The sequence below is a fragment of the Brassica napus genome, chromosome A6 (assembly GCF_020379485.1).
Source record: "Brassica napus cultivar Da-Ae chromosome A6, Da-Ae, whole genome shotgun sequence".
Taxonomy (NCBI): Eukaryota; Viridiplantae; Streptophyta; class Magnoliopsida; order Brassicales; family Brassicaceae; genus Brassica; species Brassica napus.
In genome coordinates this window covers 19684575-19699828 of record NC_063439.1, presented here as the reverse complement: position 1 = coordinate 19699828, position 15254 = coordinate 19684575, and the positions used below count along the sequence as shown (strand labels likewise).

The window sequence follows — 15254 nt, the reverse complement described above, 5'->3', positions numbered from 1 at the left end:
GACAATAGAGGAAGTGGAGAGATGCACATGGGATTCTGTTCAGCGAGTTTCAGAAAATATTTGTTTTTTGAGGTCTTTATCTCCATGCGGCGATCCGTACCCTAACCACCGAACTTCAAGACGTTTTAGCCGTAGACGTGTTAGATTTGTAGGAGATCTTCTCTTATCGAACCTATTCTTGATGTTGGATTTTAGAGAAAGCCAAAAAAACAAAAGCTAGGGTAGGGCACGCCTATTAGCCAGTGGACCCCGAGAGACTTTTGCATTCTCCCTTTCAGACGAAGACATGGGTGGCGAGGCATGTGATGTAGGACCTAGTTTACATCGAACACGTCGCGTCACCGTGTATGTCACACGTATATCTCGCAAAGTCCTCTCCGGCTATTTCTTTTCATCCTGCATGTAATCATTCACCGCCGTCAAAAAGTCATTTTCAGGTCAACAAAAGAAGTTTCTTTGAACATAAGAACTTGGTTCCTCACAAATGACAAGTAATATGAAAGCTAAATTCTAGTCTACTTTCTAATTGGATGTAACTGGCAGTAAAAATTATATTGCATAAACTGTGTAAAATTTACCATAAAATTAAGAATTACCATTTTATTAAAATTTATAACTGAGAATTTTTTTAATAAATAAGTTGTAGTATAAATCTTCAATAATATAACTGAATATAAAAACACATAAATAGAGAAATATTTTCTAAGAATAAATAAACCATTAAGCTATTTTAAAAGTAAATAAAAAAAATTATTTTAAATAAGTATAAATAATTTGAAAATTAATTTTCAACATATATTATTTTCTAAATATTATAGTCACTAATAATACTATTTATTATAATATCAGTAATAAAATAAATTAAAATAATAAGATAGAACAGTTTCGAACTAACATAAACTACACTCTGGACCGAGACATAAATTTTAAATGAACAAAAGACGGTACCACAGTTAGAGGTTACGATTCTTCCATCAATTCCCGAAAGATGGTGTTTCACAGATAGATCCTGGAAATAAGAGGATATTTTCTCCGGTCGGGGCTAGTTTAGTACTTTAGAAGGATTTGAGGGGTTGATGGGTGCAAGAAATGTTCGAGGTACCCTCTATCATCTTCATGCAGAGATGGAAGCGCTATTATGGGCTATGGAATGTATGAGAAACTTACGAAAATTTCAGGTTACGTTTGTAATGGATTGTTTTCAAATGGTGAAGATGGTTTCGAAACTAGAAGAATGACCAGCTTTTGCAAGTTATTTGAAAGATATTTAGATCCTAAAAGAAAGTTTCCTCTGATCATAGATTATCTATGTACCAAAGACGCAAAATAAAAAGGTGGATAGCCTAGCATGCAGTACCACGAAGCAAACGTATTTCGTCGTTCACATGGATCAATATCTACCGGTGTGGTTCACATAGTTAATATGAGTCTATAAAGTTGATGACAAAAATAAAATAAAAAATAATATATGATGAACTTTAATTTTTTTTTTAAACAATACTAGCAAACAAATTTAGGGTCAGTTCCTGACTTATTCGTTTGTATGTTCTATGGTTAAGTTCTGCCAGAATATCATATTTATCTTTTTTCAAAGAGTTCTGGAGTTACTTTGTTAGAGCCGTCAAGGTCAATTCGGTGGTTTCTCAGGTTTTCTTCAGAACCCATGGCAAAGGTGAGGGTTTACTCTGTAAATCACGTACCAGTGTAGAATTCTCCATATGATAGTTTAGATTTCAAATCATGTTCCGTCTGTTTAAATTGAGTATGTTTGAATCTTGATTGTTAGTTAATTCATTCATTGTAAACCGGAACTAGGGGACTAGAGGATTCAAATGTTGATTGGACTATGTGATGTTAAGTAACGTTATATATATGTGTACATAGTTATGAGTAGGGACTATGTGCAAGGGCAGAGGCTCGGAGATGTTTGGGCTAGCGACGCTACTGTGTTGTGCGGGCGGGGGCTCATAGACGTATGGGCTAACGACGCTACTTGTGATCGGTGTATGGTGCATAGACGTTTGTACCATCGACGCTACTGGCTAGGCGGGGGTACAAAGATATAATGTACTAGCGACGACGCGTATTTATATATCTGTATGAGAAGAATGCGGGGTGTGTAATCTAGTTATGCACTATCATCGCATTGTATGTTATGTGTGCTGCTTTAGGCATCTTGGTTGTTCATGTTAGAGCTAAATTTCCATAGTGGAAGTTCTATTTATTCATGTCAGTGGTTTGCGTGTTTAGCATCTCATACCTCACTCGGTAACTCTCATGTTATTCATCGCTCTTTTCTTTTTCTTTTAGGTGAGATTAACGAGCATAAGTGCTTGCTATCGGATTGGTGTTTTTAAACGTTTTCCTTTTTTTTTTCTTTTTTTTACTTGTGATTTTTATGTTTTATCGATATTTTCAAAATTTATCTTTTTATTGGATTATGGTTTTTGGAGACGAAATATGAGGACTAATAAAAGTAGATTTCAAGAATATTATTTATTATTTTATTTTAAAGAATACATGTGTTACATTTTTTATGAATGTTCATAAATAGTTTCAAACAAAAATAAACTTAGATATTGCTATAATTGTGGAATTGTAACCATAAATAATATTAAAATCTTACAAAGCAACAATTTTTTTTTTGCAAACGTAAATTGATACACGGGATTTTGAAAACTCCTTATTTTCATTTGTATTTTTAGACAGAAATATAATTAAATTTGTAACTCAATTTCAAAAACATAGAATTTTGGTTGATGTTGGTTTAAATTTTGAGTTAATAAATTTACAAAGAGTCTAAGTAAAAATTGTAACTCAACTACAACACATGTTAAATCAAACTTAAGAAATTGAATTTGTAATATTTTTGAGTTATCAGTTATTTAAACTTTTAACTCAAAGTAAATCAACAACAACACATGTTACCAATCAAAACCGTTATTATTACAAATTTTGTTTAGTGCTGATTTATTATGATATTACAATTATGAGAAAGATTACATAGACGATTCAACAACCGAAAATACTATCTGCCTTATGAGGATCTACGCCTAACTGCATTACCTAAACCGTCCTACAAAGACCTATGCCAACCGAATTTATTTGCACTATGTTGAATAAACTTTGTAAAACTCTACAGTATACAAAGTAATGAAGCTACTTCGTTAGAGAAACTCAGAAAAGATGTTGGCCAACAAGAGCAATAGCAAGAAAAATAAATTTCGGGTAAGCGCAAGATAAAATTGATAAAGGGTTAACGATCTATTAATAAAAAAAAATAAAAAAAAACTGTAGATCAGAGCTGTTTAACAAACAAATATATATTTTTAGAATTTATAGACTAATCAAAATCTCTTCAACAAACAAATAAATATCTCTTAAAATGAATCCATAAGTAAGAGATAGAGATTGGGTTATTTGATATAGTTATCTTTAAGTAGAGATTTAGTTACCTCTTAATGTGAATATCTTTTGTAAAAAAAATGTATTATTGGTAACCAATTGGTTATTACCGTAATAATTATTTATATTAATTATGTTAACTATATTTTATATTGGTTTTCTTTTTGTTTTCAGTAAGCAATTCGATTTGCATGGCCAGCTAGTGGACCGATTCAATTAAACAACTTGATTAAAAAAATTAACTCTTTCTTTTTTTTTGAAATTTTAGTCGTCATTTTTCCTACGTCAACAAATCATCCCTTGTTTCGGGATTAAAAACTGTAGTCATGTCATATTAAATATTTTTAGGAAAGAGTAAAATTCCCTAAAAATATAAAGAAATAAAGTTGTTCACGTAGACTTCCACTACCATTCATAACCACCATTCATCTTTTAACCCAGTATATGCGCACTGCAATGATTAAAACAAATTGAAGTAATGATAAATCGTAGCCATAATTGGCTGTCTGATAGCTAATAATTTAGATTAGAAGCAATGGAATAATCGATCATTAGCTAATACTTGGGGTGACATGCTCCACTTTGTCTAAACAATGCTGGCATTGTAGTTGCTGGCATTGTAGTATTTAGGGCATCTTTGCCTTTTCTCCCACTTTTGTTGTTCTTATCATTGATGTTCCGCAATATACACCCGTCTATTCATCTATCTCGCCTAATTGAAGTTTCTAGAATGCATGCATGCATAACTATGCTATTAAGTTGACCCCAAACAAAAACTATGCTATTACAATTTGTATTTATGTATGCTATTTTTTGCTATTGGATATTGCATGCAGCATGTCCAGCTATAATACGCAGCCATACATCCCACCAGACCACCACTTATTGGTTACCATTAATATTTTTTTAACAAAAGATATGATTAACTTACTGACTTTAATCTCGACGCATATGACAAAATCTTTGATACGCCATTATCTTTATATAAGCGTATTTTATTTATATTCTCACTTACTGTAATATTGTTTAGCTCAACGGGATGCTTCTTAGTAGAATTAAATTATTAATAACTTCATTTTATGTACATAAAGTAGCTTTTCCCTTGTATTTGTTTAGTTTACAGGAATTATAGGTTACAGTAGTCTAGAAATTCGATACTTATTAACTAATGTTAAGATCCTTAATGACAAATAACGGCTGAAGCATATAACTCGCCTTTTAATTTCTTTTGATTAAGAAATAAAAGTTAACCAATCCAATGAAGAATACAAAGTCTCAATGGTTTTGTTACATAATTTCTGTAACTAATAAAAGATAAATAAATAATAAATAGGTAGATGGAGAGATTCTAATTTTGGTCGAGAATTTTGTATAATGCCAACTTGATGCTGCCCAAGTTCCCAACCGTGCATGTGCACTTACACCCGCAGGATGTACGCTGTTTCCAGATCTTTATTTTGAAATAGCTAAGAGAAAACGGAACTTTGTTGAATTGGTATTTGATTTGGATTTGATAACTGTCAAAAACAAAATAACTTCGGACGATTTGATAAATAAAAAATTCGGACAATAAATGACAATGTTTTTTTGTCTGAACACCACATCTTTACAACATTTCGTATTGCTGCCCTATTTGATGCAGTGAAGATCAAGAAAACGAGATATTTACAAATTACAACTGTAAGAAATGTTGAATAATAGTATGTGAGAGTTAAAAGCTTAGTATTTTTGGTAGTTTTAGTGGTCGTGTTAAAGAAATTAATTGTGAAGTTACTTGGAGTTATTCTTGGGTTCACCACTCTCTCGGTTCAACTTCTACATTTGATATTTTTTAGAAAAAGAAATAAAATATTGTCAAGTTATATTATATTTTTTAAATAAAAAAAAATAATAATAATAGTAGTTACAAAGATAAAATTTTCTTAAAAAAATATTTTAACTTCGTCAACAAAGCACTAAACCTTAAATCTTAAATTATAAACCCTAAATCTTTGGATAAATCATAAATTCTAAATCAAAAACACAAAACACAAAAACACTAAATCCTAAACCCTTGAGTGTTTGAGTGTTTAGTGTTTTTGATTTAGAGTTTATGATTTATCCAAATATTTAGGGTTTCGTCCAAAAGTTTAGGGATTATCCAAAGATTTAGAAATTATGATTTAATGTTAGTGTTTTGCTGACGTTAAAAAATTAAACAAAAATTTTTGTAACTATTACTATTTTTATTTAATTTTTATTTTTATTTTAAAATATATTATAACTTGATAATATATATATATATATATATATATATATATATATATATATATATATATATATATATATATATATATATATATATATATATTTTTTTTTAAAAAAAAACATCGAACATGAAATAACAAAATTTTATTGGATGGTAAACTTAGAACCCAAAATAAGTCGTTACTAATAATAATCGTGTAAAGCTTAGACCAAAATAATAAAATCGTGTAAGCAAGCTCTATTCCCTCTCTACGATCTGACACAGAGGAAGGAGGAGATGAAACCTCGGCCGGAGCTTCTTATGATTATGGTTCCAATCTATCAGGTTCGAATCAGGGAGGCGGTGATTCCTTTACACCGACGTCGCCAGCTTAACTTCCGAGAACTGGTGGCTCCGACAGCATCGGTTTTGTCGGCTTCAGCTTCCGGGAATCGGTGGCTCTAAAAGCACTGTTTTTCTCCGGCTTCTTGGTCTGTGATCTTCGCTTTTGCTCTCTCTTCGCTCAATCGACTCTCGATCTGAGACTCCACGTCGGTTGTTCTTGGATCGATCGTAGATGATTGATTTGATTCTTCAAAGTGTGGATCGATGGTGGGTTTGACGGGTTCGAGGACGGTATTGGGTCGCGTCTCTTTCCGACTATGGTGGAAGATCTTCTTCACCATCTGATGCGTGATGTTCGATCTCGGCATCTTGTTTTCCGGTGTGTTTTCCGGTGGATGCCGTTTAGGATGTCGTCGGCATCTTGCATGTCGGGGAAGAGCGGATGCGATTTGATCTTGCGACACGTGCCTTCGAGTGAAGGTTTTGATAAGATGGAGCGGCCTTGTGACACGTGTTCCTCGCTGGTGAGGATTTTAACACGTGTTCCGACCACGAAACACGCGTGGTGTGTTAATAGTGTTTATGGGTTTGGGGTTTTGGGCTGTGGCCCACTTTAGCTAGTTAAGTTTGCCCTCTGTGTTGGGTTCTATGTCCTTTTGTATCGTATTTGGGTTTTGCCCTTTGGACTCAGTCCATTTAATAAAATCAAGATGAAAAAAAAGAAAAAAAAATCGTGTAAGCAAATACTCTCCCAGGCCAACAAAGAAACAAGCTTGGCTTTTGTCATGTCAGAAGGCGGGACCCGCATTGATCCCCCAATTTACTCGTCAGCCAATTTTGACTCTTGCGGTCACGTACACAGCAGTAACCTCTTCGCCCTTTCCATATGCCTCGGAATTGTTAAAAAGACTGTGGACTTGATCCACCGGCTCGGCTCATTTCATTCCCGCTCAGCTGAATTGCATTCATCCTGTAAACTATCGATTATTTATTGAATAATGTTACATTTTATCACTGTTAGATGTATATTTATATTTATGTCCATAGCAGGCCTTGAGATTTTTAAAAGAGGAAGAATTTTAAGTGATTTAGTTAAAATTTTAATTATTTTTTTCTTTACAAATTTAGGGATATACATCTGTATTTTTTTTTTTCAAAAAAAATTAAAAGCTTAAAAACATTTCCAACAATGACACCAGATTTAGTGTTAAAATTACTCTAAATTTGGTGTTTGGTGTTATAATTTTACTGCCATCTCTAACAATAACACCAAAATTTACATTAAAAAGAATATTATATATTATTTGATGTTTTAAGTTTTTTTATTATTATTTATAATTGATAAATAATTATTTTATCTCATTTGTATTATTATTTATTTATTTCTTACTTGTAAATGATGCATGATAGTAGTCATTTAGTGATTTATTTTAAAAATTAAAAAAATTAGTATTTTAATTATGTAAAAATAATTTGAAATACAAATAATACAATATATTAGTGTTTAATTACAAATTGGATAGTAATTGAACTATGTTATTAAGAAAAACATAATAAAATATACATATTAAAAATTTGGTGTGATGAAGTGTGTTACACCAAATTTGGTGTAAACATTATTCACATTACACCAAATTTGGTGAAATATTGTCAGATTTAATGTCTTGTTGGAGATGAAATTACACCAAATTTAGAATTTTGGTGTCTTGTTGAAAATGGTCTAAAAAAATGCTTCATTTACCTTTATCCATGAGCGGTCCTAGTTGTGTCTAACTAATGCAAACCAATTTAAATGGTTTGCAAAATTAAAATGGGATGTTAAATTTCTCCAAATATTTTTTTTTTGTCATTGATTTATACAGACTCATACTGACTCTGTAAACTAAACTGGGTGATATGTATTCATGTGAACGACGAAAAACGAATGCTTCGTACTATTCATCTTTGTATTTTGCATCCGTGGTACGTAGATAATATCTGATCAGGTGAAACTCTTTTAACTTCTCCAGATAGTATTTATCATTTTCTTTGGTTTGCTCTGCAAATCAACCCCTAACAAATTATATTCTTTACATATTAATTGAAAAGCGTTATTAACATCTTTTTGTAGACACCTCATTATGATGTTTTTTAAAATCTTTATAAAAATAAGTTGGTCTATCTAAACATATATTGTACATTTTAATAATCTAACTATCAAATTGATTAGATATGTACAAAAGAATATTATCAACTATTTCCTTAAATAAAAACTACAGAATTACCTAATATGATTAACATATTTATGATAATTAATGATTATGAATAATTAAGATTTGATAATAATTTTTGTATCCTCTCTTCTTTTTGTTTAATTCTATATTATTTTACAAAAATAAACAATCACACTAACCATGTAATAAAAAATAAATATGTTATATTTTGATTTTTTTAAACGATTATAAATTAGTAAAAATGTTTAAAGTCCCACATTGACAATTTTGTCATCAATAGTTTAACTTTTTTTTGTTATAACAAGATATCAATGATTATAAAATCGTATAAATATAAAGTCTCAGTTAGTAGATATGCATATTAACTATATATATATATATGTTCATTTTTATATCGTTTAAATTAACTATATACCATATAAAATTACACAAATACATTAATTTCGAAATTTGCATTGAAAACATTTTGAAACATTAATATTTTAATTTTGAAATTTGCATTGAAAAAATCTCACATTGAAAATTTTGTGATTAATAGTTTAAATTTTTTTATGATTAATAGTTTAAATTTTTTTGTTAGAACAAATATACATATGTTAATAGAATCGCATGGGTAGGAAGTCTCAATAATAAATATTTATACTAAAATATATTTTATATATATATATATTTTAATATCATTAAATTTTAATTTTATATCATATAAAATAAATAGAATAATTTTTTATTTACTTATCAAGAATATTGTCATAAACAAGAAGTATTATGTTGATTTAGTTGTTTACTTTAATTTAACTACGTGCGTAATACGTAAATGAACCCAAATTAAATTTTAATACATAAAAATAATTTATATACATAATCTTCGGATGGCCGTAGCTGTCACTCACTTTTTCTTTTCTCTCGTGCTAATATAACTTGATGTAACAAACTGGCTCATTTTTGACGAACTGGATAGCTAACCCACAAATTTCGAAATTAAGTTCAGCCAAACTTTATGATCGAATTAGATTGTATTACAGTCGCATGGCGCGGATTAAATTTGTATTCTTTAACCCACAAACTTTATAATCTAATTATTCATAAAGTACATCCAGACCAGTATGTTTGCTATTTTAGTCTACCTCACCTGAACAATGCTAGATATACTTGTGATAATTGTTACTCCCTTTTTCAGAATAATTAGATTATAAAGTTTTTGCACACAATTAAAGAATACAAATTTTTATGTAGTCTATTTCGTTTGTCTAAAAATAATAATAACTAGCTAATTTATTCAATAAATATTATATTGCAAAATACAAATGGTCTTAAACATCAAATGCAACTTTTTTACATTGAAACTATACATCATCTAAACTGAAACAAATAATTGCTAAAACGCCAACTTAAAATGAAACAGAATAAGTACATGTTTCTTGTTTTGTACATTGTTTAGATAGATAACTTTAGCTTTGAAAATTAACAACATGGGGTGGTGGCGCAGTTGGCTAGCGCGTAGGTCTCATAGCTACTAGTGATCCTGAGGTCGAGAGTTCGAGCCTCTCTCACCCCATTATTTTTCATTTAATGTTTTATTATGGCTTAATGGGCCTCATGTTATCTATAAAACCCAAAACCTAAAACCCAACATAGTTCGGAAACATGTTTTCACTTTTTATCATGGAGCCGCCACTCGTGTTTGATTAAAGACCTGACTGGTTCAAACGCAGCGGTTACTTACGGAAGTTTGTGGATGCGGACGGTTACGGTTTTCAGTGATTTTAAGAGATTTGTACGACTGGTACTGCGGTTAAAAATTGGTGTGTTTGCAGGTGACTTATGACTGGTTAACTACCAATACGGTAATAGTCAAATAATAAATTAACAATATTTACATTTAATATGATTATAAAAATATCAAAAATCATAAAATTATAATAAATATAAAATTTATATTTAGAAAGTTTTAATTTTAATTTTTGAAAATTTATTGAAATTGTTTTTATTATAAAAATTTATAATATTAATTAAAATATAATAGATATATTTTAATATTTTCATAATTTCAATTTTAAAATTTTTATTAAATATTTTTACTTTTGTATATATATTGTTTTAGAAAAAAGAAATTTTTTTTACTCTCCCGCAACCGTCCGTAACCGCAAATGTTAGCTGGAGCCAGCTTTTGAATTTATGAGATTCAGAGCGGTTTAAAGCGATTTGAGTAATTGTTGCAAACCGCCGATAACCGCTACCAACCGCAAAAGCTATGTTTGCGGGTAGTAGCGGGAAAACCAGTCGCCCCCTAAATTGCCATGCCCATTCTTGTCACAAAAACGCGTGACATCATTATACGCGTTCCGTATATATAAATAATGTATAGATTATTCAATAAGTTATAGATTTGGCTGCCTGTGAATAATGATTCTATATTTTCGTGATGCAATCTTTTAGACTATATTTGAGAAGAGATTTGTATATGTGTCATCATTACATTAACTTTCACAAAAAAAATGATGACATGGCTTAAAAGAAATATGACACGGCATAAATATAATTGTGACATGTAAAATTTATTATATTTAGATTTATGTTTTTTGGTAAGATTTCTTAAATATAATGATGATGATTTTTTATATACGGATTTATATTTTTGGAAAAGTTTCATAATATAGTAATAACTAATAAATTTTATATCAAAAATATTTAATCTCAGAAAATATTCATTTTGGTAAGATTTTACGATACCTAATAACTTTTCTATATCTATTAAAATAATATGTTTTTATATTTAAATAATAATTACGAATACTAAAATTTTACATCAATATATGATAACTTTTCTATATCTATTAAAATAATATGTTTTTATATATAAATAATAATTACGAATATTAAAATTTTACATCCATATATGAATCATATTTTTATTATTAATATAAGTGTAGTTTAAAATATATTTTATCAACGTATATAAGTTATTTTTATTTAATTTATATATTATTAGAAATCATTTATTTACAAATAGAAATATTAAAAAATGGTAATTAAATAAAAAATAATATAATAAAGTAACTTTACAAATTTCAATTATTTTTATCAAAAGTTAAATAATGCAAAATTAAAAGGTCAAAGTAAACTTGAATAAATCAAACTAAAAACAATTACATTATGGTTTTATTTTTTATGCTAATAAAATTAAAATATAAAAATAAAAAAAATTATTTATATATAATATTTTTAAATATTTTATAGCTGCATATGTTGCATGAGAACTCTTAGTTGTATTCTTAAGCAAGAAGCGGCATTAAAATACAAGCCTAAGATTTATTTATACGGAAATAAACGTTAACGTGAAAAGCGAGATTCCATTTATCAAAAATTTTAAAGTACTTGACTGACATATTTTTTAATTCGTCGAAAACCTCTATGTCCATATATATATAGAACATGTGTACAGAAGTTAGTGAAAAGGTTATCATAATGGTTAAGAAATGTTCATGGAATAATAAATATTGTTTTCCGGATTAGTTTTAGTAATAAGAGGATCTACTTTGTAGTCCGGTCCAAAAATACATCACCCATCCCCACGAGCATGAACCGTACGAATTTCTAGATATTTCATTTCCCATGAACCTCCGGTCGACCTTTTTGACTACAATTTCACGTGCGCAAGACACTGAAGTTTACGGCGCACATTCTTCAAGAAACAATTAGTTACGTAACTCAATGATACTTCGTTGAGAAAATATATAGCCCAATGCGCACGAGTGGGGTTTCTGGTTACGCGTAACAAGCGATTCCTAGGCCGAGAACATGGGCCACGGTCACCGTCATATGATACCTAACTAGTAGTGGGTCCTAGAAGTCATGTTGAGTGTTTGTTTAAATCACAACTGTCCATCGTTTTCACCCTTTCATTACGTTTCTTTTGTTGACCCTCTTCTTCGTGTCTACATTTGTGAAATCTTTGAACGAAAAGTTGAGTTTATTAATGTCACCAGGCTGTGACTTCACACTTCCATCTCTTTACAATCTTCTTTAACTAACCGCTAAACGTGTTAAAAAAAACTGACCGCTAAAAACTCTATGGACACTCCTTTTTAATGATATATGAATCTCAAGAGATTTTGCTTGAAGAAAAAAATAAATCTTATATATTAAAAAAGAAGTCATGACTTTTTTCATGTGTGATTTTTTTTATTTGGACCATCACTTAGAAATTTTATTAAATGTATTTTATTAAAAATAATAATGCATATAATCTTTAAAATACTTTAATCATAATATCTTTTGATATCTTTTTATTTAAAATATAAATATATTTATTTTAAAAATCTAACAAATCTGTTTTAAAAGATTTTTACAAGATCTTCATTTTCGAAATTATATTTAAATATTTTTCATTAATTTCGAAATTAGTTTGAAATATTATTATACATTAATAAATTCAGTAATCATTTATAAAATAAAAAATTCTGTAATATTTTATATATTATATAATCATAATCAATCATATTAAAAGAAAATTATTATATTGAGCTAAGTATAATAAAATTGTATTAAAATTATAAATTTTATAAATTTTATTTTCATAAGTATAAAATATTTATATTCAAAAATAAAATCTAATATGTTGGTAAGATGGATTAAGTAAAATATATAATACATGTATAAAAATTAACATGTATTTCTTTAAAGCTTATAATATAAAATCTTTGTAACTACTTTAATCATAATATATTTTCATTTTAAATATAATATATATTTATATATTATATTTAAAAATTCTAATAAATCTGTGTAAAAGTATTTTAACAATAATTTAATATATTTTAAGTTATCGTTTATAAAATGAAAAATAAATAAATTATATCCTATTTTACCCACTTTATAGTCATGATCATGTTAAAATACAATTATTATACTTAAATAAATATGATAAAATTATATTCAATTGATAAATTTATAAATTTTATTTTCATAAATATAAATTATTTATTTTAAAAATATAATATGATGATAGAACGGCTTAAAATTAACAAACCTTATAATACATATCTAAAATTTAACATATCTTAGAGTTTTGTATATACAATAATATATTATCTAAAATGAATAAGTATAAAAAAATATTAGTAAAAAGAAATACAGCTTTGAAACATGGGTCAGAATTTAGCATAAATTAAATACAAAATAATTTTCAAATATGTTTTCTCATGAATATAATAATTTGCTTAATAACTAAATGTAAATATAATAAGATAAATATATAATAAGAAGTGAAAATACATACGGTTTTAACCAAATGATTAATTATAACATGTAAATTATAAAATTATTATATTTGAAATAGTTATATAAACATTTAAGTATATAATTAATGTTAAAAAAATATCACTAATGTTTAAAAATAATAATTTATGTATAAAAAAAAAGTAAAAACAAACACCTGCGCGGTTGCGCGGATCAAAATCTAGTGTTAAAAGTTAAAACGCTTTTAAAAGCATCTCCAACAATGACACTAAATTTGATGTTGAAATTACATCAAATTTTGTCATCTCCAACAATAAGGCCAAACCTTACACCACAAATAATATTATATATTATTTGATATTTTCAGTTTAAAATATTTATTATTAATTATTTATCACATCTAGATTATTATTTATATTTTTATTATTTTAAAGTGATAAATGATAATAGTCATTTAATAATTTATTTTGAAAAAAAAAAGATTTCTTTTTTAAATTATGTGAAAATAAATTTAAAATACAAATTATACAATATATTAATATTTTATTACAAATTTGATAGTAATTAAACTATATTATTAAACGAAACAAAATAAAATAAATATTTTAAAGATTTAGTGTGATGAATAGTGTTACACCCAATTTGGTGTAACAATATTCACACTACACCAAATTTGATGGGATAATGTCAATTTTAATGTTTTGTTCAAGATGAAATTATTCTAAATTTTGTGTTTTAGAGTCTTGTTAGAAATGAGCTAAGTTCCGTTAAAAATAATTTTATAAGAAGTGAATTTAAAAGATTTAAACTACAAAATCAAATTAAAATCAACTAAATGTACTTTATATTTTTATCAATGACAAACAAAAACCTTGTAATTCTACAATTGGAAAGTACTAATCTATTTTCCATACCTAGATTTTTTATTTCATACAATCAAGTAAGCTAAAAACTAATTTTGATTTCATAAGTTAAGAAATTATTACTTCCTCTGTTTCAGTTGAATTTTTGATGTAAAGTAAAATTTTTGTTTCAAAATAAGTATCGTTTATAGTATTAATGCAAAATTTATTGATTTTATATTTCAAATTATTTTTTGATTCGCTGAAATATAGTTAGGTGTATAGGTAATGACGTTTTTATTTAGTAAATATATAAAATTAAATATTTTGTATGCATAATTATAGATTGACAATTAAAATGAAACATAGAAAGTATTTAACTTAAAGTATTCGATGAAAGAGCTATGGTGTGTACCTACATCAGTCGTGGATTCGATTCACACTGGAAACTAAATTATCATTATTTGACTAGTCTGGGCTTGGACCTTAATCAGAGTGGTTTACTTGGTGGACTGTAACAGATGATCGGTCCACTCCTGACATTAGTCGGAAGGTATTCCAAATTTTGATCAGGAAGTGTGGTACGCTTTCAGGCTAATCCATTCTGTAGCATTAAATGCGTTCTTTTCGGTCCGACCGGATAGCCAATAAGACTTATAAAAAAAGAAAGCGCTACAATGTTTATATTTTCTTTCTTTCCTACCATATTCAGATACATAATGTTTAGACATTTATCAGTCATTTTCTTCAATTTGACTGGAAACAACAATCATTGGCTTTGAATGAAATACAATGGCTGTGAATGTACAGGAGGGGAAACACAGGAGAGATGCAAGATAATTAAAAATGCAGAGAGGACTGCAATTTATACCCATTCACAAATAAAATTGCAGAACAAAAAGAAATAATAAAAAATTAATGTACTGCATCCAGATCAAAATTGTGTTGCTTTTTTGTACTGCAACTAAAACATGGAGGAGGAAG

General features: G+C 28.0%; 1 non-coding gene across 1 annotated transcript; it reads left to right on the top strand.

Annotated features, from left to right (window-relative positions):
* The first annotated feature begins 9661 nt into the window (after nucleotides 1-9661).
* TRNAM-CAU lies at nucleotides 9662-9745 on the top strand. The gene is given in 2 exon segments: nucleotides 9662-9699; nucleotides 9710-9745. It is a non-coding gene; the product is annotated as a tRNA-Met (tRNA).
* Nucleotides 9746-15254: the final 5509 nt, after the last annotated feature.